This window comes from Theobroma cacao, chromosome 1 (genome assembly GCF_053813885.1).
Source record: "Theobroma cacao isolate CCN51 chromosome 1, ASM5381388v1, whole genome shotgun sequence".
Taxonomy (NCBI): Eukaryota; Viridiplantae; Streptophyta; class Magnoliopsida; order Malvales; family Malvaceae; genus Theobroma; species Theobroma cacao.
Genome location: NC_142639.1, coordinates 28,368,923 through 28,389,420, shown reverse-complemented (window position 1 = coordinate 28,389,420; position 20,498 = coordinate 28,368,923). Strand labels below are relative to the sequence as shown.

At 32.2% G+C, this 20,498-nt stretch overlaps 1 long non-coding RNA gene across 1 annotated transcript; it reads left to right on the top strand.

Moving 5' to 3' along the window:
- Positions 1-3,375: 3,375 nt before the first annotated feature.
- LOC148764694 (uncharacterized) lies at positions 3,376-7,116 on the top strand. Its single transcript, XR_016025838.1, has 3 exons — positions 3,376-3,418; positions 4,101-4,181; positions 7,100-7,116. It is a non-coding gene; the product is annotated as an uncharacterized LOC148764694 (long non-coding RNA).
- The last annotated feature ends 13,382 nt before the right edge of the window (positions 7,117-20,498 follow it).

The window sequence follows — 20,498 nt, the reverse complement described above, 5'->3', positions numbered from 1 at the left end:
TAGTTTCAAGTACAAACTGCAGATTGGTCCAAAGAGAATGATGTCACATTAGTATGGAAGAATAGAACAAAGGATGATTGAAGAATATCTAGATAATGAAGTCTGATAATGAAAACTTCATAGTGTAGTATGGAAATTGGAATTCGGAAATACTTGAGGCATGCACGATTCGAATGAGTCTAAGTTTTAAGTGACTCATTAAAGTCGAAATGCAACAAGGATATAATATATATGTTAGAGGTATGAAGAATAATTGAGAAATAAGGATGACTTTTAGGGATTGTGGTATTGCGTAAGATGCAATGATCCAATCAAGATAAACCTTTGAAAGATCAATGAGATTATAAAGCATATACGGATACTAGATTGCAATTTAATGAAAATGACATTTAGCCAGTGAGATGTGATTAATGACATTATGATGCAAGGATATATATAGTAAAATGATACTTAAACATATAATTGGAAATGATAAGAAAGGAGTATAGGCATGTAAATGATGTGAAGTTATGCATAAGCATAATGAGAATTCATATGGATTACATAAAGGATAACTTATGGTAAACGCAAGTGGAATGGTGATTTAAACATATAAAAAGGTAATCTGAAATTGATTATACCTAGTGATCGTACATTAGACATGAGAATGTTGACATTTAAATGTGCGTGTATATACACATGTGTGGGGTTGATGATATGCCCAACTAAAGTGAAGAATTGTTCTTAGTGGTTCGAGATTTGAACTCAATACATTTGATGAGTTGTATAAATGGTACAACGATAAGAAATCCTATCAGAAGTTGAGCTATGTTGACATAAGAAAATTTGGGAAATAGTCAAGGAAATGATATCAAGGAAATGTAATCTATAGCGTGGTTAAGTCATACAAGATGGACTAATATGATTAAGAAGATTGAAGCTGCATAAATGTAAGGTAAACATGAAGTGTGTGGGAATAATTGAAGCCATTAACCTCCCCCAACGTTGAGGATACGTACACGAATGGATATGGCATGTTTATAAGCTACATAATAGTGTAGGGGGTAAGAGGAATGAAAGAATGTCGAGAAGTTTGATAAGGAAGGAAGTAATAAGATGGTGATTAGGTATACGTAAGCAAGTATAAACCATGATCGAAATCGGTATGATTAAGATGGAGTTTTGGCTCAAATTTAATAAAAGATGATAACAGACATAAGTGAGATATTCTAGTCGAATTAGAGGTAAACAAGGTGAATGAATGACTAGAGGTTTGACAAGAATAGAAATAAAGATATGTTTGAGCTTAGTGATGGAATTAAAGGCATACTTGGGATCTTAATGATAAGAAAGAACAATATTGAAAGGTACCTGGTTCTAACTCACAGAGAATAATAGATATAAGTTATGTACCTTAACCTTGTAAAGTGCTCTAGTCGAATGGAAGGTAGTGAAGTGCATAAATCAAAATTCCCTACGAAGAAGGAAATGGAATATGATCATTGAGTGAGATTAACAACTCAACGTTGAGGAGAATTTGAAGACAAATTCTATTTAAGTGGGGGAGACTTTAATACCCCGTACTTTGACATGGTGGTTAATGAAGCTTGTTGAATGCCAAATGAGGTTAATTATAATGTTTAAAGGTGAGGAAAGGTGAAAATAGTATTTTAAGAAAAAATATTTCGCATGCGAGGGAATAACAATAAAATAATAATATTTTTATCGAGGAAGAATTTACGAGATAAAAAGTGATTTGGAAGTGAATTGAGGCACAATAAGGTATTTTGGGTACCAAGGAGATAAATGGAAAATTTTGAAATAAAATAATATTAAAATATTAATATTTTATTCAATGTCAAAATTTTTCATGAAGTAGGAGTATACAGTTAATCTAAGTGGGAGAGAGGAAGAACAAGGAAATTTCAGAGAAAAATGAAGCTAGTGGGGCCCACGTGTTATTAAATAAAACTAACGCGAGAAAAAATATATATTTTAAATATTATGAAGACACCACGTTGGAGTATAAGCTTTATATTTCTTTTGTACATGTGTAAAAGAAGATAATAGAAGGAAATTGGAGTTAAAAAAGTGTTGGGAGGACTAAATTAAAAGGGAAGAAACTTGGAGGGTAAACGGTAATTTTACGTAAAGTTTGGTCAAAGCTTCCAAAAGAAGCTTTGACTCTCATCTTTATCAGCCATGACCGTCCTTATCTCCTCTAGCAAGATATTTTCTTCTTCTTCTTGAAGCTTCTAATGCCATTTTCATTTCAAGTTCATGAAAATCAAATTTTGTCATGTGATTTCCCTTATTTCTTTTCATTTCCTTTCTTTTCTTACTTCTTTTTTCTCCAAACTTCTTGGGCACTAAACTTGCAGCTTCTAACCCTAATTTTCAGTACATCTAAACTCTAGGAGAAGAAGAAAGAAAAAGAAAGAAAGGAAGAAAAGCTTGGTTTTGTAATTCAAGCAAGCTAAGGTAAGGATTTTTGTGTTTTAAGCTCATGGTTGGTTAAATCTTTGGAGAAATAATGTGTGAATCATTTTGGCAGCTTGATGATTAATGTTTTGAAGGAATATTGAAGTGCCAGTACGGGTCAAGCAACCATAAAGGTAAAGACAAATGAAGTTTTAAGTGTAGTTGAGGAATCTTGAGGAAATGGGTATTGTTGTGTAGTTAACATTTTAAGTGGCATTGTCAAGCCCAGCTCGACAATATGTTTATTATGTCATTCTTACATAAGAATGCATGTTTGCTTACTTGGGTACTTCGAAAATCGTTAAAGGACAGTATTGTACCAAATGGTACAATTAAGTTGAATTAAGTCTCGAACTAGTCCAAATAGAGATTTTAAGATGAAATTAAGAATTTTAAAACCTTAGAATGACTTAAAATGGTGATTCGGAGTTCAAAGACCGATTTGGAGTCAAATTGGAATTTTCATGACCTAGGGGCAGAATAATCATTTTACCATCCGAGGTTAAAATTGGAATGTTGGAAGAAGTTTTAGATCAAGATTGACTATTTAGAACATAATTTGAGTTTGAGAAGTGAAAAATTTTAATTTCGACATTTTTTTTAGCGTAGGGGTAAAATAGTCATTTTGCCACCCTAGGGGCAAAATTGTAATTTTACATCACCCAACACTTGTCCAGCACATGGATTTTACCCAATATTATTATGGATAATTGAAGGATTTTATGTGGTGGAGAAAGAAAGCTTAATAGTTAAGAATTTAAAAATGGACTAATGGAATGGTGACAAGTGTCAAGCTTTTATTTCTTTATTATTTTCCTTATAAATTAGCACAAAATCAGCCCATTTCTCTTCATATGGCCGGCCAAAGCAAGAACAAAGGAAGAAAAGAAAGAACAAGAACCCTAAGGTGAAAATTCAAGAGAAAATTGGTGGATTTCAAGTAATCAAGCAATCAAAGGTAAAATTTCTTGATTTTGACTTGTGATCTACCTTTCCCATGCATTATTTTGCATTTTCCATGGTTGAATCACATGATTTCATGATGGGTATCTTGCTGGCTGAACACTTAGAGAGAGGTTTTGATGCTTGATTTGGTTAGATTTCAATGTATTTTAGTGTTTTTAGTTGATTGGTGATGTGTAGCATAAAAATCAAGCAAGAAAAATTCATGTTCTTCCATCACCCATCATTGGCCGAATTCTCCATGTGGAATATTGAGGATGATTTTGATTTTATTTCAAGTGATTTGGTTAGGAATTAGTGATTTATGATGTGAAAATCAAGTAGGAAAAATTATAGTGTTGATGCACCAACCATGGCCGAATTTTCCAAGAAAAAATGTGAGGATGATTTTACCATATTTCAAGTTATTTAACTTGTGTTTGATGGTTTAGAGAATTGGAAGAAAAATGGAGTTAATTGGAGTTAAATTGGACATATTGACCAATAAATCGGGTAATATATTGAATTAGGCCAATACCATTTTATTTAGGTACACAATTGAATTTGTGTAGAACACCGTGTTTAGACGATAATCTGAACAATTTACATCCCATTTCATGCATTAGTATAGAGCCTGAATTAGTTTTATAACAATTTAGCACAAATGTAGTAAATGGCTTATTGTGCATTATGTCTAGGTGATGAGCATTTTGGCAAAAGTAAAGAGATAGTACATGAGGATCAAGAATCGGAGTACTCGGAATTCGACTCCTAAAATAGTGAGTAACCTTACTATCGTCTTAATTATCTAAAGTGGTTTTATCCGATTTTGTGATTTTATGGAAAATGAGTTTAATTGGTAAATCTTTATGTTTTATAAGCAAAATGAGATTAAATGAAAATGATTTTATAAAATTGTCTTGAGATTGAATGATGGTTTTGAAAATAGAGTAATTGGAGACTGTTTTCATGTGTTGTAAATTCATGGTTTGAATAGAATGGCTTATGACAATATTTGCATGACTGGCTAAATTGGTAAATGTGCTGAAAATATATGAACTGTGTATTTAGCCTCGAGAGGCTGGATTGTGATATAATTGCCATGTCATGTGGTTGAGATTTTATTGAATTGGTGGGTTTAGCTTGCTGCAGTGGGCGGGTTCCATGGACCAGCCTATTAGAGGGGCACGATAACCCTGTTATATTCTTACCTCGATCGGAGAGGCGTGTAAGGTAACTCCTGAGGTACACTTTTAGAGTTTACTTCACGCCAAACCACCACATGAGGGTGAACTCAGCCAACGCCAAGGAACGACTATGTTTTCAAAATAAAAATATGTTTATGTGTATACGAAATTTTTAACAGCCTTGACGGACTCGGTTGGGATAGCCCTCGGCCAAGGTATCCCTGATAACTGAGAATAAGAATGATTTTGGTACGAGCCAAAGCTTTTAAAAACTTCATAAGCCATGTTGATTACTCGATTTATATGAATTGATTTTATTCAGTTGAAAGGTGATGAATTACAGTATGATAAACTATTTTATCTGTCTCCATTTACTCAAATTTAGATATTTTAGATGGTATTTGTTTACTCACTGGATTATATAATTTCACCACCCTCCTTTCCAGCCCTTTCAGGCTCAGGATAGTCGGTAGATAGCTCACTTTGTTGAAGGCTACAATTGGACTTACATCCTCAAAAACTATAGGTTTACTACTTTTAATACTTTTAGTCGTTCGTGGTCCCACATGTCACTGTAAATTAAATTTTATACTTTGGCTATCTGTATTACAGTATGTATGAATTTATTGAGCTTTATGCTATAAAAATTATTTACCGGTAACTCTATAAATATTGTTTTATAAGAAAATAGAATATTTTATTGAATATTTCTATTATATTCAAATAGTTATAATTTCAATTTAAATGAATGTTTTAGATATCTAAACTTATTTTTATTATGAAATATGTGTTTTTCCACTCACATACTACATTTTTAGCTGGTTTCGAAATTTTTGAGAAAATGACCAAAATACCCCTGTGAGAAAAAATTTATTTTTCTATTGTTTTGAGTTGAAAATAGTTTATAATCTCTCAAAACATGATACTTAACAATTGTTGCTCACAGGGGAGGTGCAAAAATCGATATTAAAGCCTTGTGAGGTTCCGGTTGGCATTCCGGGCAAAGAATGTCTATCAGGACATCACGACGATTGTCACGAGCTCGAGGGGAGTACCAGGTCGTGACAGGAATATTGTGAGAAATTGTGGTTGTTGTGGAAAGGATGGTTGAACTTGATAAATACCCTTAGAAAAGATTAATATATGTGTTAGAGTCATAAACAAATTGCCAGTAATCATAATTTAAAGAATTACGCAAGCAAGGGATAAAAGCAACTTTGGAAAAAATTGTGTCAAGATAAGTTAAGTTGAATAAGGATTCATGATTGAATGAAAAAGGGAAGTATAAATGATGAACGCTAAAGATATTGAATTGGGATTGTTGCTAGGAAGTGTAACAGTAAAGGTAGAGTATTGTGGTGGTGTGACGGGGGAAATAACGAGCGACTGGCATGTAGGAATAGCTAGATATGCCTCCGAAAAAATAGCGATATAATATCCAACTATCATAAGGTGAGTGAACTTGCATTTCAAAATGTTTTGGGAAGTGCCTATATGTTTAAATAAATCATTTGAAAGTTTCATTTGTTTTTGCTTTTTTAAAAAATATACTTGGGGAACAAGCCCTTGATGAAATGTTTCTATCTTGTGAAACATGCAATATGAATAGTTCATGCGTTATCACATTATATTGATATGTATATTATGCTTTGGATGCTCCTTTTGTGTGATAATAATGACCTAGCTATGTGCGATGTGGGAGTGCATATGGGCTAATGATGACCCGGCTGTGTGCGATGTGGGAGTACACATGAGTTGATGATGACCCGGCTATGTGCGAATAGGGAGTGCACATGAGCTGATGATGACCCAACTATGTGAGGTGTGGGAGTGCACATGAGCTGATGATGACCCAGCTATGTGCGAATAGGGAGTGCACATGAGTTGAGTGTGGTGGGATAGTATGCATGATGATGTATGTATATATATATATGTTATAGAAAGTTTATGAAAATATTTGTGTATGTGTTGTATGTTGGCATTGTTAATTGCTCCCAAATTGTTTTTCATTTCAGCAAGAAATGGCTTTTTGATGTAACAAGACCCTTTCAACTAAATTGCTTTATTTCTCACCGCAGCGAGATTTATTTTGCTACAGCGAGAAACTCTCGGGTAGGCAGTCTTAATCCATGCTTTGAATTTCGCTACAACGAGAATGAATCTTGCTGCAATGAGAAACTCTCGGGTTTGGTTCAGAAACTTGTGCTCTTAATTTCACTGTAGCAAGAATGCCTCTTTGCTGCAGCGAGAATCCTTCGGTCACGTTTACCTTGTTTATATCCTGCTCTAGTTTTCACTCAGTTATCTTCATGGTTGATCTTGGGTTTTTCAACATTAAGAGATGACTAATCAAATTTTTGAAATAAAGGGTTCTAACAAGAAATTAAGTTAAAGTGCATGGTTTTAGCAAAACTACATCATGATTTTAAAACTTTCCATATCATAAGCTTGTTCCCTCTTATGTTCTCTCACTGGGTTTATACTCACGTTTTTAAACTTCATGTTTTCAGATTTGAAGGCAGTGGGGGCCCAGATTGAGTGTCCACGTATGTTCATCTTCTTGATAGGTACTATGGCATCTCAGTAACGATACCTTCACTTAAAGTCACTCCGTTGACGGTTGAGAGTCTTTTGTCTGTGTGCACGTATATGTAATGTAAACTACTATGAGTCATGTTATAAATGAAGTATGTATATGTTGGATTGATGATGATGCCCTTATGAGATGGCAATGAATGATAGTACTTTGAGATAATACAAATATGAATATTTGGTTGTTATAAAATATTACTAAAACATTCATCGTTGAGAATTACAACATATGGTTTAAAAGATGATGGATGGATGAGGAACAATATCTCATAAAGAGGCTTGCTTAGGCCTAGTGGGCTATGCCCATTGAGCCCATGTCCCGGTCATGGCCCGAGATTTAGGCTGTGACAAAGGGCATATTCATATATAGGTTAAAAATTGTTGAAAATGTTAAATTTGATGCTTATTATGCTTAAACATTGTTTAAATGCTTATTGTACATTTTATAAGTCATATTCACGCATCATGATGAAAATTGAACATGTTTGAGCATATTAGAGATATGATTCTTTAAATGAGCATTTTAACTTTTTAACACTTGTGAACAATGAGCAATCAAAGTCAAAATTTGAGTTCACATGTTTTTCTTGAAGAATCTTTGATCATACATGTCCAAAGTGATGTTCTAAACATGGTTTAAATGAAATTCTAAATTATTCTCACACAAATCCATGTTTTGATATCATTGTACCTTGGAACATTGCGTGTTTTTGCATTTTTTTTCTAGCTCTTCAATGTGCAAGGATCAAGCATAGTCAACTCCTAAGCATAGCTAGTCGACTACTGGAGAACAAAATACAAACAATGTTGTTGGAATAACAAAAAGTTGACCCCCAGGGATATGTAGTCGACTCTTGAGTGCTTTAAAGCCCCAATGGATAAGTTTTGAGTTCTAAAATGTCTTCTTACTTCACTTCTTGTCCCTTGCAATATTTTCCTCCATGAATTTCTTTTTGCAAAGATGATTCTTGGCTTTTAAAAACATGCATTATGAATATTCTCATGATCATTTGGTGCAAACACAAGTTCTTGAAATTGTAAAACTTGTTGAAAAATGGGAATACTTTCATGTATGCTTGAATTTGGTTATTCCAAACATGGCACTTACACTAATCTTATAAATTCTCATGTGTTTACAGTGACAAAGATTGAAATATGAGAAATTGTTCATAAATGCTTTAATTTCTTGAATTTATTATTTCTTATATGCTTACATTGAAAAATCATTTCTTGAGAATTGCAATGTTCAAATGCGTAGTCTAGCAACAATTCTTGAAATACACTTTATGTTTGTGCTTAAATGAATGTTTCAAGATTGATTTCTCGATTATGCATATGAATTTCATTAGGATGAACTCATTAAACTAAATGAAAGATATTTTTGGTTCATTTATTATTTTGGTCAAGTCATATGCTTACATAACATTTAATCTTGCTTGACCTTAATGATTTAAATCTAAAACTTGACTTGAGCTATGCATTTGAATCTGAATTTAAATTGTCAAGTTTGATCATGGCATATATTGTGAGTTGACATAGTTGAAATTTATTTTGAATATGCAATTAATTGTTAACTATGTCTTCGTTGAACCTTAATTCTTACATGATCTAAAGATTCTATGTGCATCAAACTTTAACTTATAGGTTACCATGATTAACTCGACATATCAAATGAAATATGGCCTATAGCTTAAGTTAGCAATGAATGCCTAATGTGCTTTGATTAAATATCACTTTCTTGAATCTTAACAATTGGTATTCATTGATGATTGAATGTTCACTTTGAACATATTCATGAGTTGAGTGCTTTATTTTTCAATATTCTATAACAATTGATATCACTCATGAATCTTAAATTATTGAGTAATAGCATGTACCTTGAACTTCAATGGTTGCATACTTTTGAATAGTTATACGTCTATATTGAATTTATGCTTGCATTTTGATAAACAAAATTGGAATCATGATTAATGAAGATAGCCATTTTATTTCTTGTAATCATGCTTGTGCTTACTTGATCATAACTCTCATACATGATTGCAATAAATGCAAAATGCTTCGGTAATACTTCGTTAATAATGATATTATCTTGATGTGAAAATTCTCTTTGAATTGCTAGTATCATACATGATTTGGAGAATATTTATTGGGATGCTTGCTAAATGAATAAAGTTGATGATTAAAAGTGATAAATGATGATTTGTTTTAATATGGAATTTTTCCTTGAGTTGCCATTTTCATATCAATTGGAGAATTCTTTGAAAAATGCTTGGTTGATATTGCTTGGTAATGCTACATGATGCTTAGTAATATTTGAGAACGATACTTGATGATTAATGATACCTTGGACATGCAAAGAAACTACTTTATAAATATCTTGAAAAATATGAGTATTTGATACAGATGTTGAACATCTATTTAAATGCTCATACTCTTTTAGTTTCATGAATACTTGAGTACTAAGGAAATAAATTAATATCCATTTGAATGCTCATTTATTCTAGCTTCATAAGTTCTCTCCTAATATTTGATCTATTAAAGATCTCTAACAATTTGTGTTCAGTTTATGATTTCTTAAGGGGGAGTCAATCATTTTCATTGATATCATAAGCAATTAAGATCTTCAACAATAAGGTTTGGTGAAAATTCAACATTGGTGTTCTTCGCTACCAATAACATCTTTCTAAACACCAAAATTGATATTGTGCCTTATATTGCTTATCACTTAAACTTGAATGTTGAAATGCATAGTTGGTATCAAGCCTTAAGTTCTCTTAATTAGTATCTAGCTTTACAATTAGCATCAAGCTTTATAAATGTCTCTTCTTACTTGAGTTTTAAATTGATCATATCTTTCTTATATGTTTTGAACCTCGAAGTTGATACGCTTGGAATGCTTAATGATAAAAGAAGTCTTTACTAGTGCTTGACCAATTGATATAATGAGCTTTAAAATGATTCCATCTCCCATAATTAATATGATGCTTTTACAAAAAATGAGATTTTATTTATATCTATCAATTGGTATATTGAGCTTTAACACTTGGTATTGGAGTTGAAATATGGCTTACGTGCTTATTGAACGTCTTTATATGATTATCTTTCTTGAACTTCATAATTGTTATGTCCACATTTCGCTTATAGATATATATACATGTGGCATTCTTATTGATGATTCTCTTGATGAATTAATACCTGAATGTGTTTAATGGCTATATTTCTTAATAACTTGGTTGAGGATATTAAGTGCATATATATGATGACTTGGTGGCTTGATGGTTAAATATTCATGGTCTTAATGCTTATATTCTATGATTTTTGCTAACCATTATTGCTTGAGCTTAAGTATTTAATGCTCACACTTTTTAACCTTTTTGATCTAGCGAAAAGAGGAAGAAGGTTTATGAGCAAATTTAATTTTATACATATGTTGAGGGAGAGAATTTAAAATCATTTCAAATGCAAATTATGCTCATAGTTTTGTCATATCAAAAAAAGGGAGATTATTAGCTTTAAAATTATTATAGTTTTGATTGTGACAAATGATCAAATTTGTTTGAACATTATTTGAGTGATCCTTGACAAGTTCTTGAAATGATTTAACTCCTATACATTTGTTCTTATATAGTTACAAGCTTGACTTTTTAAGTTATTGAACTATATCTATAAGCTTGTATGACTTAGGTGTATGAGTGCTTATGATTCCCATTCATTAAAGTACGATTTAAAGATTAAAGGAAAATCTAGATGCACTCATTAAAAGAGAGTTTTGGATATCTTTTTTAATGATGACAAAAAAAGAGAGAACGGAGATTCAGTTAAATGGAGTTTGATAGGTCTTTATGTTTAATTTATGTGTGTGATGCTTAGTTATGGTTTTGTTGAATATGATGTGCTAGTTATTATGGACATTCAATATATCTTGCTTAGCTATTGTGGATATTGTATATCTTGTTTAAAAACCATAAATAATATAAATATTTTATTACAGATCTTTAAAGAAAACTAGATCCATTAACTAAGAGGGAGCAATCCTCATTATGCATAAAGATTTGAAGCATTTATATTGAACATAAACATTGCACTCTTAATCTAGGAGTGTTTTGTCATCATTAAAAATAAGAGGGAAGGAATGTTGACTCCATGTGTTTTTTATGATAAAAAAACATTCTCATTCATTGGTGTCTAATTATATTATTTAAATGTGCAAGAGAAAATTTAAATTCATTAATATATTTGGTATTTGAAAGCAAGTTAAGATGCCTATTCAGTTGCAAGATAGGTTAATTGGTTAAACAAACAAAGAAGAAAGAGCTTTAATGAAAACAGATTAATCTTAATTGATTAACAAAAATACTTAATCAATTAAAGCAATACTAGGCATTACACTAAGAACGAACAAAAAGGTCTTAACCGGTTAACACAAGGTTTAATCAGTTAAGCGGGTGCTGGATGCAAAACAAAAACCTTTTAATCAGTTAAAGAAAAAGAGTTAACTGGTTAAAGGTTAAAGTTAAAGTTTCAATATGTGCCAAAATTCAAATTCAAAATATTGATGATCGTCTAAGGTGCCAAACCAAGATATTTAAAGTTGAAGAATTCTTAATTGGTTGGAACCCCTTTTAATCAGTTAAAGATGAATGGAGAAAAACTTCAATTAGTTAAAGGGAGCATTAATCGGTTGAAAGGATGCTAGCCAAAAATAGTGCTTGAAAAAAAAAAGTTATTCATCAGTTAAAGTTACTGTTAATTGGTTAACATAGAGAAGCAATGTGCAAGTTAAAGAAGGCTTTATCGATTAGAACTTGCCTTTAACCAGCAAATGAAGGACTATCTGTACATTTGAACTTAAGCACAAAAGGACAAAATAATGATCAAAAGTGGCTAGTTTCTGTCTCAAACGGCTAGAAGTGATTTTTCAAATATTTAAAACCTCTCCAACAGTAAAAAAAAAATGATATAAAAAAGCCATCAAAAGTGATTTTGAGCTTGGAAAATGAAAAACCTTCTCTTTACACTTGTATTTCACTCTCATCTTTTGAAAAAGTATTTGAGCTTAACATTGTACATCTTAGATCAGCTAGGTGATCAATTGTAATACCCCGCACCCTTGTTGGACACAAATAAGACCTTATTGATCAAACGAATGATTATTTGATGTGAATTGGCGTGTTAAAGAGCGACAAAGGATGAAAAGAACGTTCAAGAATAAAATGCTTAGCGTGTGCAGAAATAATAATTACATAATAATATTTTCGTTGGAGAGGAATTAGTAAGCTAAAGGATGATTCGGAAGTAAACCGAGATGTAATGATGTGTTTCGGGATCAAAAAAGGCAAGTGAAAATTTTTGAAATAAAATAATATTTTATTTAATAAAATAATATTAAAATATTAATATTATATATGTTGTCGGAATTAGTCATGAAAAATGAAATATGACTAATTTAAGTGGGGGAGAAGAAGTAAAGAAGAATTTTGAAGGAAAACAACGATAATTGTGTCAGCGTGATTTTATTAAATTGAGCTAACACGGGTAAGTAAATATTTAAATATTATGATGACACGTGTTGAAATGTGATCTCGATATTTGGATTATACACGTGTAAGAAAAGAAAGATAGAAGGAAATTAGAATTTTTACACGTGTCGGAAGAATTAATTTTAAAATATGAAAATTTGAGGGAGGCGTGTTAAATAAAATGAAGTTAAGGCATAATATGTAAATTTTATCGTTTTGAAGAAATAAAAATAAAATGAAAATAAAATGGATGATAAAATAATGAAAAAAAGATGTTGAAAAGTCAAACAATATTTTTATATGTACATGAGTGGCCACATGAGTCAAGAATGGAACGAGGACAAAAACAAAAGAAAGAAAAGATTGTGGCGAATGGAAAAGGTGCACAAGTTTTTTTTTTTTTACTTTCAATTTCAATCCCATGTGAGTAAAAACAAGCAAGACAAAAATAAAAGCAAAAGAAAGGAAGAAAGACAAAAAGCAAAGAAAACAAAAGAGAAGAATGTAGAAATGATGGTGGGGCCGGCCATGTGAGATGAAAGAAATGAAAAAGAGATAAAAGAGAAAAAGGAGAGGAAGTCGGTTGAGAGTGGGAGAAGAGAAATAAAGGAAAGAAAGAACCGTGGGAGAGGAAGAGAAAAGATAATGGTTTTGCTGCACTTTGAGAAAGGAAAAAGAGAGCTTTTGCTACAATTTTTGGAGGAAGAAGAAAGCTGAAAATTTGTGAGGTAAGAAGCTGATTTTTGCTGCACTTTGAGAGAGAAAATTCGATGCTTTTTAGAGGGATTTTGGTGCTGAAAATTCAAGGTTTTTGATGCTGAATTTTGAGGTTATGTTGCTGGAAATTTTTAAAGGTTTTTGCTACCATTGAAGGACAACTTTGGTTGCTGAAAATTTGAGCTGTTTGCTGCCAATTTGTGCAGAAAAATTGGAGCTGTTTACTGGTAGTTTGTGCAAGAAATTTGGACAGCTTTGTGCTACCAAAATTGAGAAGTTTTGTTGCTGGAAATTTGAGCTGAAAATCTGCTGATTGTAAAGCAAAAAATGGCAGCAAAAAGGGTGAGAAAATGAGGCTTTTGGTGACCGGTTTTGAGAGGAAAGGAAGAGAGGAAGCCACGGTGGTGAAGAGAGGAAGCCATGGTGGTGAAGGGAGTGACGGGCTAGAAAAAAAAAGAAGAAGAAACGTGGAAGAGAGAAAAAGAAAGAAAAAGAAATAGAAAATAAAAATAAATGGGCTTAACCCAAATAGGAAAAATGGAGAAGCCCATGAAGAAAGCCCAATGGTAAGTTAATGTTATATTTTAAGGTTTATAGGTAGTTTAATATTGTGCATATTTTGGATGAAAAATATGCAAGTTGCTTAAAGAATTTTTAATTAAGTTGCTACCCATACAAATGTGTGATTAAGTATACTGAGTTCAAATTGTTGCTAGGAAAGTTTGTCGTGGAGGCGTGCTAAATGAAGTATGTGACCGACAAATAGGAATAACTATATACGCGTACGAATCAATAGTGAAGTAATATCCCACTATTATGAGGTGAGTAGGGGGTTTCAATTTTAAAAATAACATATATATATACATGTACGTATATTTTACTTGAAGTGCAAAATTTATGGAAAGCATGCGTTGATAGAATTTTAAGGAATTATGCGTGTAAGTTATTTTTAGAAATCATTTGGAATATATATATATATTATACGTAAAGTGTTTTAAACCGGGAAACAAGCTTTTTGAAAAGATTTACATCAAAGGAAATTGTGCCTTATTGTTTGTGTGATGTGCATTCATGAAATTTATTACATATTCACCATGCTATTTTGATACAAAATATCATGCAAATATTTACAATGAACATTTTATGAAAAGAGAGTTTTAAAGTGATGTGGGGATCGATATCTTGAGAAAGATTTAAAATATCCCCTTGAAGATCGAATTTGAATTCTTTTAAAAGGTGATTTTATTTTAACCAAAAAATTCAAGAGTAATTGGAGACTGCTACTTGTTGTGTTATAAATTGTATTTTGAATCGAATGGCTTATGATAATGTGGGCATGATTGGCTAGATTGGTAAATGTGTTGAAAATGTATAAATTGTTCTTTGCCTTGATAGGCTAGGTTGTAAAATAATTGCCAAGTCATGCTATTGCAAATTTTATTGTATGGTGGGTTTATCTTGCTACAGTGGGCGGGTTCGGTGGACCAGCTTATTATAGGGGTACAGTAACCCCGTTATATTCTTACCTCGATTGGAGAGGCGTGTAGGGTAACTCTCGAGGTACAACTTTAGAGTTCACTTCACGCCAAACCACCATGTGAGGGTGAACTCAGCCAACGCCAAGGAACGGTTATGTTTTCAAAAAAATATATGATTTATGCGTACATGACTTTTTAACAGCCTTGGCAGATTCGGTTGGGATAGCCCCAGGCTAAGGTATCCCTGACAACTGAGTATGAGAATGATTTTGGCACAAGCCAAGATTTTAAGAAAGTCATAAGCCATGTTGTTTATTTTTGACAAAAATGTAATGGTTTTATATGAGTGGAAATAAGTTTTAATATTATGAATTATATTTCTCTACATGGTGAAAATGGAATTAAACGGTTTTTCGCAACTCCCCTATTTGTTTATCTGTGAAATGAATCTATAATTCCTTGCATATGGGGCGAGTTATGATTTGTGCATGATTTTACATATTATTTGGTTTCACGGGAGCTTGCTAAATTTTATTGATTTGATTCGAAAATGATTATTAATATATTTTGATGCGAAAAATTTTATTCCCTCGATTATTTATACTTTATAAGAAATTCTTGATTTCTATATAAGGCACAAACCCTAGTTTGAAACGAGTTGCTTTTATAATCTTGCATTTTTATATTCAACTGATCTACCGTTTGCTTGTTTCCCATCTACGCTCTATTCGCTGAGTCGATGATTATCACTGAGTCTATGAGACTCACACCCCTTTATTTTCCCTTTTGCAGATAGGGATCAGCCTAGCGTATAGTCAGTGACGCGTTCGGTCCACCGTGAGTAGGTCAAGGCATCTCCTAGCAATTTATTCCGAGTCACTCCGTTGTTAGAGGTCAAGTCATAGTATTTTATTTATTAAGTTGTAAATGAATTCTAAATTTTTATACAAGCATTAATTTGGAGATTATAGATTTAATGCATATACTTACGAATAAAAGGAAAAAGTTTGTATTGATTTTTATATTTATGGTTCAATTTAGTATATGAAAGTATCAATATTATGTGGTGATTGAATGTAGTGGATTAACGAGCAAATTCTAGACAAGCTTGTTCGAGACTTGGCGGGTCTTTTCCAGAAGTCTTGAACGTCAGCAGCGATCGGGGAGAGGTCGTTGCATCAATTGTACTTCATCTTTTCTCGATTTCTTATTTACTTATAGTGTGAAAGATACTCTAAGGGGTAGATCAAGCTTGGGTTAGCTTGGTTGTTGTTGTAGGTTCTAACTTAGCCTTAGAAAAGTTAGTTTTGGGTTTTGGTTGATCTCGGGAAAAACCATTGTTAAAGATTATGGCTAAACCTATGAAAAGCCATTGTAAAAGCTAAGTGCAAGCTTGGGAATTCCACTGATTTTAGTGAATTGGTTTAAAAATCCTTGATTGGGAGATATAGGTAATGGATGTAGGTCAAAGGGACTGAATCACTATATATCATTGTGCTTTGTCTACTTTTTTTTATTTTCCTTTTATTCTTAACTCTTAAATTACTCCTCCAACAAACTTTAAACGTCCATTATCAAACTCCCTCAATTAGCTCTTAACTTGGAAAGCATTTTCGTGTTATTCCAAAAATGCTATTCACCCCCTTCTAACATTCTTTTTGGGACTAACAAGGCAAAGGAAAAATATTTTCCTAATTGTAAAACAACAAATTAAAATAAATCTATTTCCTAATGCAAGTATAAACAATAAATAATAATGCAAAAATTAAAAAGAGACACAAAAGATTTATAGTGGTTCGATGTTTTTGAAGCCTACATCCACTCTTTTGGTAACTAAGGAATTTCAATCCATGAATAAGGATTCTTGCTTTTAATGGGATGCGATAATCCTCACACAATCCAAAAAGGGATTCTTGCTTTTTAATGAGAAGCGATAACCCTTACACAATCCATAATGAATTCTTGATTTTTAATGGAATCAAGCGGTAACCCTTACAACAGCTTTTTACAAGATCAAGTGATAACCCTTACACAATCCGTAAAGGGATTCTTGCATTTTAAATAGGGAGCGATAACCCTTACAAGTTAGCTTTTTAAGGTTAAGCTAAAACCTTTACAACTCTATGTGCATAAAAGAGCAATAACAATGATTTGCCTCACAAAGGCTAAATGCTGGAGATTTTAGATTGGTTGTAGTGAGAGAAGAATTTCAACTTGATTGAAGTAAGGATTCAACTTTGCAAGCTTAGTGGAAGACTAAAAAGATGGTAGAGAGAGAAGATCAGCTTTTGGGTAGTCTTTCTAGGGTTCAAAGCTTTGGTTTAGGTATTCTCTTACTTCAAAATGCCTTAAATGCGTCTATTTATAGTTGAGGCAAAGTTTGGAGTCGTTAGAAAGAAGTTTGAATCAAATTTGGCCATTGTTGAAGCTTGAAAGTCGACTACAACACTCGTAGGGTTGACTATGTTCTTTAAATTTCTCAATTAGGGCTTCTATAGTTGAGTATAATCTTTTTGTAGTCAATCATGTCACGACCAGGTACTCCCTTCGAGCCTGTGACAACCTCCGCGATGTCTCGATAGACATTCATTACCAAAATGTCAACCGAAACCTCGCAAGGCTATTGCATCAATTTTACGTCTCCCCCGTGAGCAACAGTTACTAAATATCATGTTTTAAGGGAATATAAACTATTTTTAAATAAAAAATAAACAAAAGTAATTTCTGCCACACAGGGTTATTTTGGTCATTTTTATCAAAAAATTTTGAAACTTGATGAAAATACAGCATATGATCGAAAAATATACATTTCTTATTAAAAAATAATTTTAGTAATCTAAATCATCCATTTAAAATGAAATTTTGGCTAATCAACCTAAATAAAAATATTAAATAAAATATTTTATTTTTTTATAAAACAATATTTATAGAATCCTGCATAAACAATTTTTGTAGTGTAAGAGCAAAATAAATTCATATATATAATAGCACACTAAACCAGGTATACGAAAATATTCTACAATGACATGTGGGCCCTAAAAAATCGTAAATATACAAGACTGTAGACCTTCGATTTCTAAGGATGCAAATCCAAAAGCAACCCTCAACAAAATCGGTTGTCTACAGACTGTCCTGAGTCTGAAATGGGTAAAAAGAAAGGTGAGTTTTTACAAACCCAGTGAGTAAGCAAAATTCATCTATAACATCTAAAGTCGAGTAAATGGAGACAGTTAAATCATCCCATCATAATATAGTTCATAACATTCAAAACTCATTTCAATTTCTATAAAACAATTACATTTCATCAAAATAATCAACAAGGCTTATGATTCTCTTAAAAACTTGGCTTGTGCCAAAACTCATACTCGGTGACACCTTGGCTCGGGCATCCAACCGAGTCTGCTAAGGATGTTAAAACGACATATACCCATAAAACATGTTTTTACTTTTAAAATATAGTCATTCCTTGGCGTTGGCTGAGTTTCATCCTCACGTGGTGGTTCGACGTGAAGTGAACTCTAAACTTACCATAGGAGATACCCTCTGCGCCTCTCATACTAAGGTAAAATATAACGGGGTTTACCGTGCCCCTCTAATAGGCTGGTCCACGAAAACTCGCCCACTACAGTAAGCTAATCAAATAACCCACTAAATCAATAAACATTTTGACAGCATGACATGGCTAATATGATATTATCCAACCTGTCAAGGTTAAACTAAAAACAGTTCATATAATCCACAAACCACAAATCCAGCCATTCATGCCATCACATTGTCATAAGCCATCAATCAAACCACATATATATATATATATATATATATATATATATATATATATATAACACAAGTATTTAATCTCCACTTACTCAATTTCCAAAATCATCATTGAATTGCAAAACAATTTATAAAGCTCATTCATTTAACCATCACTTAACTTGTAAAACATAAAAATCTATGGTTTAAGTTCATTATTCTTTAAAATCATAAAAAAACGAATATAAACTACTTTAGATAGTTAAGATGAACATTTGATTACTCACAATAGCAGGAGTTTGGAGTACTCTTATTCTTGGTCCTTGGGCATAATATCTTTACCCTTATCAGAGGGCTCACCACCTATACATAATACATGACACGTAATTCAATATATTTGTGCCAAACTGTTATAAAACTATTTCAGACTCTATATGAATGCATGACATTGAATGAAAATTGTCTAAATAATCACTTAAAGACGGTGTTTTACGTGGGTTCAATTATGATCGGACTGAATTGGCATTCAACCTAACTCACACTATGCCTTGTTTAATTAGCCAAAACATCCAATTCAACTCCAAATATCTTCATTACACTTCTAATATTCCAAATACACCAAAGTACCTCAATGAGCTTAATTGTGACTTAATTCACCGTAATCGAAATTCATTCCGATTTCGATATTCGATGCCATAAATCATCAATTACGAGCTAATTAACATGAAATACAACAAAATCCATCATCAACATGTCACCTAATAAATTCAGCCAAAGAGGGTTATTGAAGGGCATGTGATTTTCTTGCTTGTTTTTCCTTCCAAGCATCACAAAATGACTAAAAACACTAGGATATTATGAAATCTAGCAAAATTCATCACCACAACTTCTCTCTCTAGATTTGGCCAGCAAAGGTTCCCTCTTGAAAACTTGAATTTCAGCCATGGAGAATGAAAAAGAATGCATGGGAAAGGTAGATCACAAGCTAAAATTAAAAAATCTTACCTTTACTTGCTTGATTCCTTGAAATCCAACAATTTCTTTTGAATATTTCCTTTCTAGGGTTTGTTCTTCTCTTTTTCTCTTTGTTCCCTTGCTTGGCCGGCCATAAGAGTGTGAATGTGAGGGTTTTAAGTGAGTTTATATAGGTAATTAAAATAATATTAAAGCTTGACACTTGTCACCTTTTAATTGGTCCATGTTTAAAAACTTAATAATTAAGCATTTCATTCCCACCACATATAATCTCACTTAAAAAGAATAATAAGTGAAATTCATGGGTTTGACAAGTGTCATGGTGGTGTAAAATTCCAAAATTTCCAATTTCGTCCTCATGGAACTTAAAATGACAATTTTGCCCCTATGTTCGAAAAAATGTCGAAATTGAAAATTTTTACTTCTCAAATTCAAATAATGCTCTAATTAATCAAATTTAGTCAAAATATCATCTAACATTCCAATTTTGCCCTTGAGTGGCAAAATGACTATTTTGCCCCTACGTTATCAAAATTCCCGAATTAACTCCAAATCAATCCTCGAATTTTGAATCATTATATTAAGACATTCTAAGATTCAATAACTCTCAAATACATCATAAAATCTTTATTTGGCCTAGTTCGAGGCTTTAATCAACTTAATTGTACCATTAGGTACAATACCAACTTTTAACGATTTTTCGATACATTCACTTATGCAAACATTCTATCAAGCACATGAATGACATGAAAAGTATATAATAGAGTAAGGCTTGACAAATCAACTTCCAAAGAATATGCATTTTTCAAATCTGGCCTTCTATAGTCGACTATGCTTCTTGTATAGTCGATTATAGTTGTGTTATCTTGACTTTT